Here is an 8,307-nt window from a genome sequence, read left to right on the forward strand (position 1 = left end):
GAGCGCCCGCGCACCCTCACACCTTTCAAGAGTTAGTTAGAGGCCCGCAGGCTCCTCCCCCTCCAGGCACGCCGTACCGCCACAATAATAGATCAATGTTGACAGCGGCTCTAATGAAATGTTCTCACATGACATGTCGTGCGTGCGCGCCCGGTTTTGCTTCCTCAGGTGGTAGCGCCCGTCGCCGTATTTTATAAACGGCGACATCGCGGATGCGGATGCTTCTCGGCGACGTCGAGGGTTCTGTGCGTGTGATCAAGCGGGACGACGCATGTGTGCTTCGTGGGCATGACCCTTCCTCGGTTGTCGTCTCCTTTTAGCGCTCCTTCCTTCTTAACCTATGCACATATTGAACTATTCCAAATGTGTGTTAGCCCAACTCAGGCACATTTGAGTAACATGAATGAGTTTTTGAATGGCATTATTTTTTTTTTGCAAATAGCATGTTGACAATTAGGGCCTGATTTACGAAGATCCAAATACCTTTCTGCTAATCAGCGTGTGCAATCTATAAAATAGCGTCTATTGTCAGTAGGCCTTTTGCGTGTGATCGATTACAGTGGTTCTCAACCTTTTTTTCAGTGATGTACCCACTGTGAACATTTTTTTAATTCGAGTACCCCTTAATCAGAGCCTTGAACCGTTGAAAAAAGACATAAAGAAGTAAAATACAGCACTATGTCATCAGTTTCTGATTTATTAAATTGTATAACAGTGCAAAATATTGCTCATTTGTAGTGGTCTTTCTTGAACTATTTGAATAGAATAGAAGAATAGAATAGAATGGACTTTATTGTCATTATATTTGCATATAACGAGATTAAATCAATCAATCAATCTTTATTTATATAGCCCTAAATCACAAATGTCGTAAAGGACTGTACAAACCACTACGACTATGACATCCTCGGAAGAACCCACTAAAGGGCGAGGAAAACTCACACCCAGTGGGACGCCAGTGACAATGATGACTATGGGAAACCTTGGAGAGGACCTCAAATTTTAATGTGTTTTTTTTTCTGAGGTGGTACTTGGTGAAAAAAGGTTGAAAGCCACTAATATAGGATATACGTCATATACTGCAGTATATAAGTCAATCACTGCAGTGATTTTCAACCACTGCGCTGCGGCACACTAGCGTGCCGTTAGATATTGTCTGGTGTGCCGTGGGAAGTTATGCAACGTCACCTAATTGGTCCAAAAAAATATTTTTTCGCACATAAATAATTATAATCTGCAAATACTGTGCCGTTCCTTAGTGTCCGTGCTGTGTAGAACTCGGCTGTAGAACTGTGATCCCAATATGCAGGCCACAGCATGCGGGTAAAAAGGTATTTAACGCATAAGACAAAAATGACGGACAGGAAAAGGCAATGAAGCATAGGGATGGCTGTGTAAAACGACAGTAAAACTGAACTGGCTACAAAGCAAACAGAAACAGAATGCTGGACGACAGCAAAAACTTGCTGCGTGTGGAGCAGAGAAGGCATCCACAAAGTACATCCGTACATGACATGACAATCAACAATGTCCCCGCAATGAAGAATAGCAACAACGTCAATAGCCTTGCTTGCTAACGCAAAGCAGGTGCGGGGAATAGCGCTCAAACTTTTTCCTGTAGCAGACATGAAACTGCTACAGGAAAACACCAAAATAACAGCACAAGACAAGAACTAAAGCGCTACACACAGGCACACACCGACAAACTCGATATAAGGCACGAGGAGGACCTGGTGGATTTTCATTTTGTGATTTTTTTCTTCTGGTGGTGTGACTCCGGATTATTAAATGAAAAAAATGTGCCTTGCCTCAAAAACCTTTGAAAAATACTGATATACTGTATATTGTGTGTGTAAAAACAAACGTCGATAGATAAATGTTAAATGACTCCAAAACACATGTGTTTGCTTGAATCATCCCCGTAATTCACCTAGAAGCTATCTATACATTTATAAAAGGATGTTGCTGAATGGACAATGTCTCTAATATATATATATATATATATATATATTTTTTGTGAATGTCCAAAAATGTCGAAACATGTCGGAGGGAGGATTCTCTGTCCGCTCACATCCTTTTTAAAATGTGCTAAATACAATGTTGATAAATCACATTAAGTGTGCTTAAAAAAAAAAAAATTCCTATTTGCATTTTCTTCTCCCAGTAATGTCGGCCTTTTGATGATCAGCATATATTTTTGCATATTGATAAAAACAGAGACGCAGAATGGATTGCACGCCTTATTCTGCTCACTTAAGAGACGCGATCCATGCAACCTGAGGGTTCCTGGTTCGATCCCCACCTTCTACCATCCTAGTCACGTCCGTTGTGTCCTTGAGCAAGACACTTCAACTCATGCTCCTGATGGGTCCTGCTTAGAGCCTTGCATCGCCATCAGTGTGTGAATGTGTGTGTGAATGGGTGAATGTGAAATAGTGTCAAAGCGCTTTGAGTTCCTTAAAAAAAAAGGTAGAAAAGTGCACATGTTTAGTAAGTCGGTGTTCTATCAAGTTTGCATGTTTTTTAGTACATGCAACTCCTTAGTAGAATGGAGTCAACATGTGCATAGTCATGTACATAGTGTATATATACCCCCCCCCACCCCCCATTTTTTGTATATATTGTTTTTCAAATCACCTGACATGTATATATGTACATACCGTAATTTTCGGAGTATAAGTCACTCCGGAGTATAAGTCGCACCTGCAGAAAATGCATAATAAAGAAGGAAAAAAACATATATAAATCACATTTTTGGGGGAAATTTTTTTGATAAAAACCAACACCAAGAAAATACATTTGAAAGGCAATTTAAAGTAAATAAAGAATAGTGAACAACAGGCTGAATAAGTGTACGTTATATGACGCATAAATAACCAACTGAGAAGGTGCCTGGTATGTTAACCTAACATATTATGGTAAGAGTCATTCAAATAACTATAACATATAGAACATACTATAAGTTCACCAAACAATCTGTCACTCCTAATCGCTAAATCCCATGAAATCTTATACGTCTGGTCCAGGGGTCGGCAACCCAAAATGTTGAAAGAGCCACATTGGACCAAAAATACAAAAACAAATCCGTCTGGAGCCGCAAAACAAATTTAAAAGCCATATTACATACAGATAGTGTTTCATGAGATATAAATTGAATTAAGAGGACTTAAAGGAAACTAAATGAGCTGAAATATAGCTACAAATGAGGCATAATGATGCAATGTTTACATACAGCTAGCCTAAATAGCATGTTAGCATCGATTAGCTTGCAGTCATGCAGTGACCAAATATGTCTGATTAGCACACTCCACATGAATCAATAACATCAGCAAAACTCAACTTTGTGCATTCACACACAACGTAAGAAGTTTGGTGGACAAAATGAGACAGAAAAAAAAGTGGCATAAAACACGTCCTAGAAAGTCGGAGAAAGTTGTACATGTAAGCAAACCACGGTGAGTTCAAAGACCGCCAAAATGAGTAGAATATATAACAAATTGGAACAAGCTATTTTTCTAATAAAGACAAATCATTATTTCTTCTAGATTTTCCAGAACAAAAATTTTCAAAGAAATTTAAAAGACTTTGAAATAAGATTTAAATTCGATTCTACAGATTTTCTAGATTTGGCAGAATTTTTATTTTTATTTTAATCAGAATAAGTTTGAAGAAATATTTCACAAATATTCTTTGTCGAAAAAACAGAAGCTAAAATGAAGAATTGAATTAAAATGAATTTATTATTCTTTACAATAAAAAAAATACTTCAACATCGATTTAAATTATCAGGAAAGAAGAGGAAGGAATTTAAAAGGTAAAAAGGTGTATGTGTTTAGAAATCCTAAAATCATTTTTAAGGTTGTATTTTTTCTCTAAAATTATCTTTATGAAAGTTATAAGAAGCAAAGTAAAAAAATAAATGAATTTATTTAAACAAGTGAAGACCAAGTCTTTAAAATATTTTCTTGGATTTTCAAATTCTATTTGAGTTTTGTCTCTCTTAGAATTAAAAATGTCGAGCAAAGCGAGACCAGTTTGCTAGTAAATAAATACAATTTTAAAAATACAGGCAGCTCACTGGTAAGTGCTGCTATTTGAGCTATTTTTAGAACAGGCCAGCGGGCGACTCATCTGGTCCTTACGGGCGACCTGGTGCCCGCGGGCACCGCGTTGGTGACCCCTCTATTAGATGACTTGATTAATCAAACAAACTAATTACTCAATGACTAAAATAACAAGCCAGCTGCAGGCCTAAGTGTTAAAACATCATTTGCCAAACAAATTAGCATCCAAAACTGAACATACTTGTTTTGTTTTTTAATTTCCATGTTTGGTCTTGTGAGCACATTTGCTCTTTAGTTGTTCTAAAGAGAGAAGCAAGACAGGAAATGACAGTAACTTCATGCAAATATGCATTCAAGTTGCCTGACAAAATATGTACACATGATGTACTCAAACACAAAAAGACAACTTAATTATGTTCCATTGATGTACGTAACATTGTGTATTTATCAGCGTTGTCAAAGTTAACGAGTTAACTCACGTGATTGATCACAAAAAAATGATCGCATTAATCATGTATATATGCAGATTGTCACACAATTCATTTTGACTCCACATGGTCCTTTAATTTAGCCGTGATTTTAGGCAAATTTAAATTATGCAAGCATGGCATAATTTGCTAATAAGGATGATTAATCCAAATTAGAGATTGACCGGTTATCCAATATTTTGACCCGTATCCGCCTTTTTTTTGTTTTGTTTTATCGGTATGTCTTTTTTTTTTATTTTTATATTAATTAAAAAAAATATGTATATATAATCATAATAATTATATATATATATATATATATATATATATAAATATATATATATATATATATATATAAATATATATATATATATATATATAAATATATAAATTATTATTATATATATATTTTTTTTTAATGTCTTTTAATTTTTTTAAATAATAATTAAATATATATATATATATATATATATAATTAATATATATATATATATAATTAAAAAAAATATATAATAATAATTTTATATATATATATATATATATACATATATTCATTATTATTATATATGTATTTTTTTAATTATTATTTAAAAAAATTAAAAGACATACCGATAAAACAAAACAAAAAAAAGGCTGATACGGGTCAAAATATTGGATTTTTTACATTTTTTTTAAATAATAATTAAAACAATTTATATATATAATAATAATTCATATGTATATATATATATTTATATATATCAATTATTAGTATATATATATGTTTTAAATTATTATTAAAAAAATTAAAAGAGACGAAAAAAAAAATATATATATATATATATATATATTTTTTTTTTTTTTTTAAATCGATTAAGAATAGTTACAAACAAGAATTGTGGTTCATTTGAAAATCTTTTTTTGGACACCCCTAATAATCGGTGTCGGCCCTAAAAAAAAAAAACATATTGGTCGATCTCTAATCCAAATTCAAAAGTGTGATTAATCCGATTCGAAAACCGAATCATTCGACAGTGCTAGTATGTACATCATCAAGTTAGTCAACCCAAAATCGATCTCTCCATCTGTAATAATTCACAGAGAAATACCTACAACTCAACTTCCAAAGTCTCTGCAAAGTGAATAAATACTTACAAATAAAGGAATACTCCTCTCCTTCCTTACCAGTGTTGGCATTGTTTCCAAGGATGGACAGATGGTGCAAAGCATGCTGGGAGTTGTGGGGTCATTGTTGGTGTGGATGCATACTTTTATTCAAAAGAGACGTACGACACAACTTATAGTCATACACACACTAGGTGTGGTGAATTTATCCTCTGCATTCCCTTGTTCAGCCCCTTGGGAGGTGAGGGGAGCAGTGAGCAGCAGCGATGGCCGCGCTCGGGAACCCTTTTGGTGATTCAACCCCCAATTCCATCCCCTTGATGCTAATGCATTTACCGCTCAGGTCTGCAGTTTCATGTGGACCATGTGACCTGTAGGATAGTCCATATTTGTCAGTTACTCTCTAAACCCGAATAAGTAAGCAGAACTCCAAAAAAGTGAGGTAATATTTTTTTGAGTTCATAAACTCAAATATTGGAGTATATCAGATCGTAAATATTTGGAGTTTATGTCAAATGTACTTTTAAATTTAAAATTGAATTAAACTTACCAATTAAGCCAACCCAAAAATGCTCCTACTCGTGTATGCTGCCTGAAGAGGAAGTGCACGAAAATGCTACAAAATAAAAGCACTTCCTATGTGTGTATGTGCATGTGCATGTAACAATATATATATATATATATATATATATACATACACACAGAGAGTATAATAACAATACAAATATATAATGTAATGGATTCATTGTTAATTTATTCTTGATTGGATTTAATGATTTGTTCTTTCAAAATAAGACAAAATGATGTTTAATCCACTGAGTTTTTAGTAACTGTGAGTTAATTATTTTAAGTCGCCGTGACATAATCTGCAAACAAGTTAATATTATTTGAAAATAACAAGTTGAATACAATTAACAAGAAGGAAAATGTTACACACACTCAACATTTTGAAGTAAGTGCCACTTTTAACAACTTTTTTTAAGTTTACATAACTTATTCTAATTAATTATTTTGGGCATTCGGGTAAAAAGTCTAGGAGGGAAAACCCAAGCGTTACTTAAGTCTGAATTTGAAAAATTTTCAGGGGGGTGTTGGAGATTTAAATGGTCAACCCCAATTCTTGAGACTTTGCACTGGCTCCCTGTTCATTTTAGAATTGATTTTAAAATCTTGCTGTTTGCTTTTAAAGCTTTGCATGAACTGGCACCTCATTATATCTCAGACCTCAACCCAATTGACACTCCTGCACGGGCGCTGAGGTCCGAGAGCCAGCTCCGGCTCGAGACTTAAAACCAGGGGAGACAGGGGCTTTCTCTAAGCTCTGAAACACTCTGCCTCTCCGTGTTCCAACTGCTTCCACGGGAGTGTTTTAAGTCTTGTCTTAAAACCCATTTTTGTCTGATCTTGAATGGGATTGTGCTGAAAATTTTACTTTCCCCTCGGGGATTAACAAAGTATTTCTGATTCGAATTATTCTCTGGCTTTTAACATTACGTGAGTTGTGTGGTCCTCTGTGTTTTTAAATTTTGATTTATAGTTATTGTTTTAATTGATAGTGTGATTGTGTCATGTTTGTGTTTCGTTTGATTGTAAAGTTCCGGAAGAGTTAGTGCTGCAAGAGGTTCCGGGTATTTGTTCTGTTGTGTTTATGTTGTGTTACGGTGCGGATGTTCTCCCGGAATATGTTTGTCATTCTTGTTTGGTGTGGGTTCACAGTGCGGCGCATATTTGTAAAGGTGTTAAAGTTGTTTATAAGGCCACCCTCAGTGTGACCTGTATGGCTGTTGACCAAGTATGCCTTGCATTCACTTGAGTATGTGAAAAACCCGTAGATATTATGTGACTGGACCGGCACGCAAAGGCAGTAACTTTAAGGCACTCCCCCCAATATTGTTGTCTGGGTGAAAATTGGGAGAAATTTGGGAGAATGGTTGCCCTGGGAGATTTTTCGGGGGGGGGGGGGGCACTGAATTTCAGTGCCCCCCCAGTGAGGGTTGGCAAAGTATGACTGCGAGACGCAACTGCTCTGTACTTCTCCATACGTCCGTGTACCACCCCATAAAGTGTCATTTTAAAAAGTCACACATTTTACTTTTGGGAACCGATACCAATAACTTACGATATTACATTTTCAAGCATGTATCGGCCGATAATTTCGGCAGTCTGATATTATCGGACATCTCTACTTTTACCCTTTAAAATCGTTTTTAATCATATATATATATATATATATATATATATATATATATATATATATATATATATATATATATATATATATATATATATATATATATATATATATATATATATATGTATATATATATATATATATATATATATATATAGGGCTTCACGGTGGCAGAGGGGTTAGTGCGTCTGCCTCACAATACGAAGGTCCTGCAGTCCTGGGTTCAAATCCAGGCTCGGGATCTTTCTGTGTGGAGTTTGCATGTTCTCCCCGTGAATGCGTGGGTTCCCTCCGGGTACTCCGGCTTCCTCCCACTTCCAAAGACATGCACCTGGGGATAGGTTGATTGGCAACACTAAATTGGCCCTAGTGTGTGAATGTTGTCTGTCTATCTGTGTTGGCCCTGCGATGAGGTGGCGACTTGTCCAGGGTGTACCCCGCCTTCCGCCCGATTGTAGCTGAGATAGGCGCCAGCGCCCCC

The 8,307-nt window shown here is 35.5% G+C and overlaps 1 protein-coding gene across 1 annotated transcript in view; it reads left to right on the forward strand.

Annotated features, from left to right (window-relative positions):
* The window catches only part of foxp1b (forkhead box P1b), a 670,786-nt gene that overhangs the window by 517,984 nt on the left and 144,495 nt on the right, over positions 1-8,307 (forward strand).

The sequence above is a fragment of the Nerophis ophidion genome, linkage group LG16 (genome assembly GCF_033978795.1).
Source record: "Nerophis ophidion isolate RoL-2023_Sa linkage group LG16, RoL_Noph_v1.0, whole genome shotgun sequence".
NCBI lineage: Eukaryota > Metazoa > Chordata > Actinopteri > Syngnathiformes > Syngnathidae > Nerophis > Nerophis ophidion.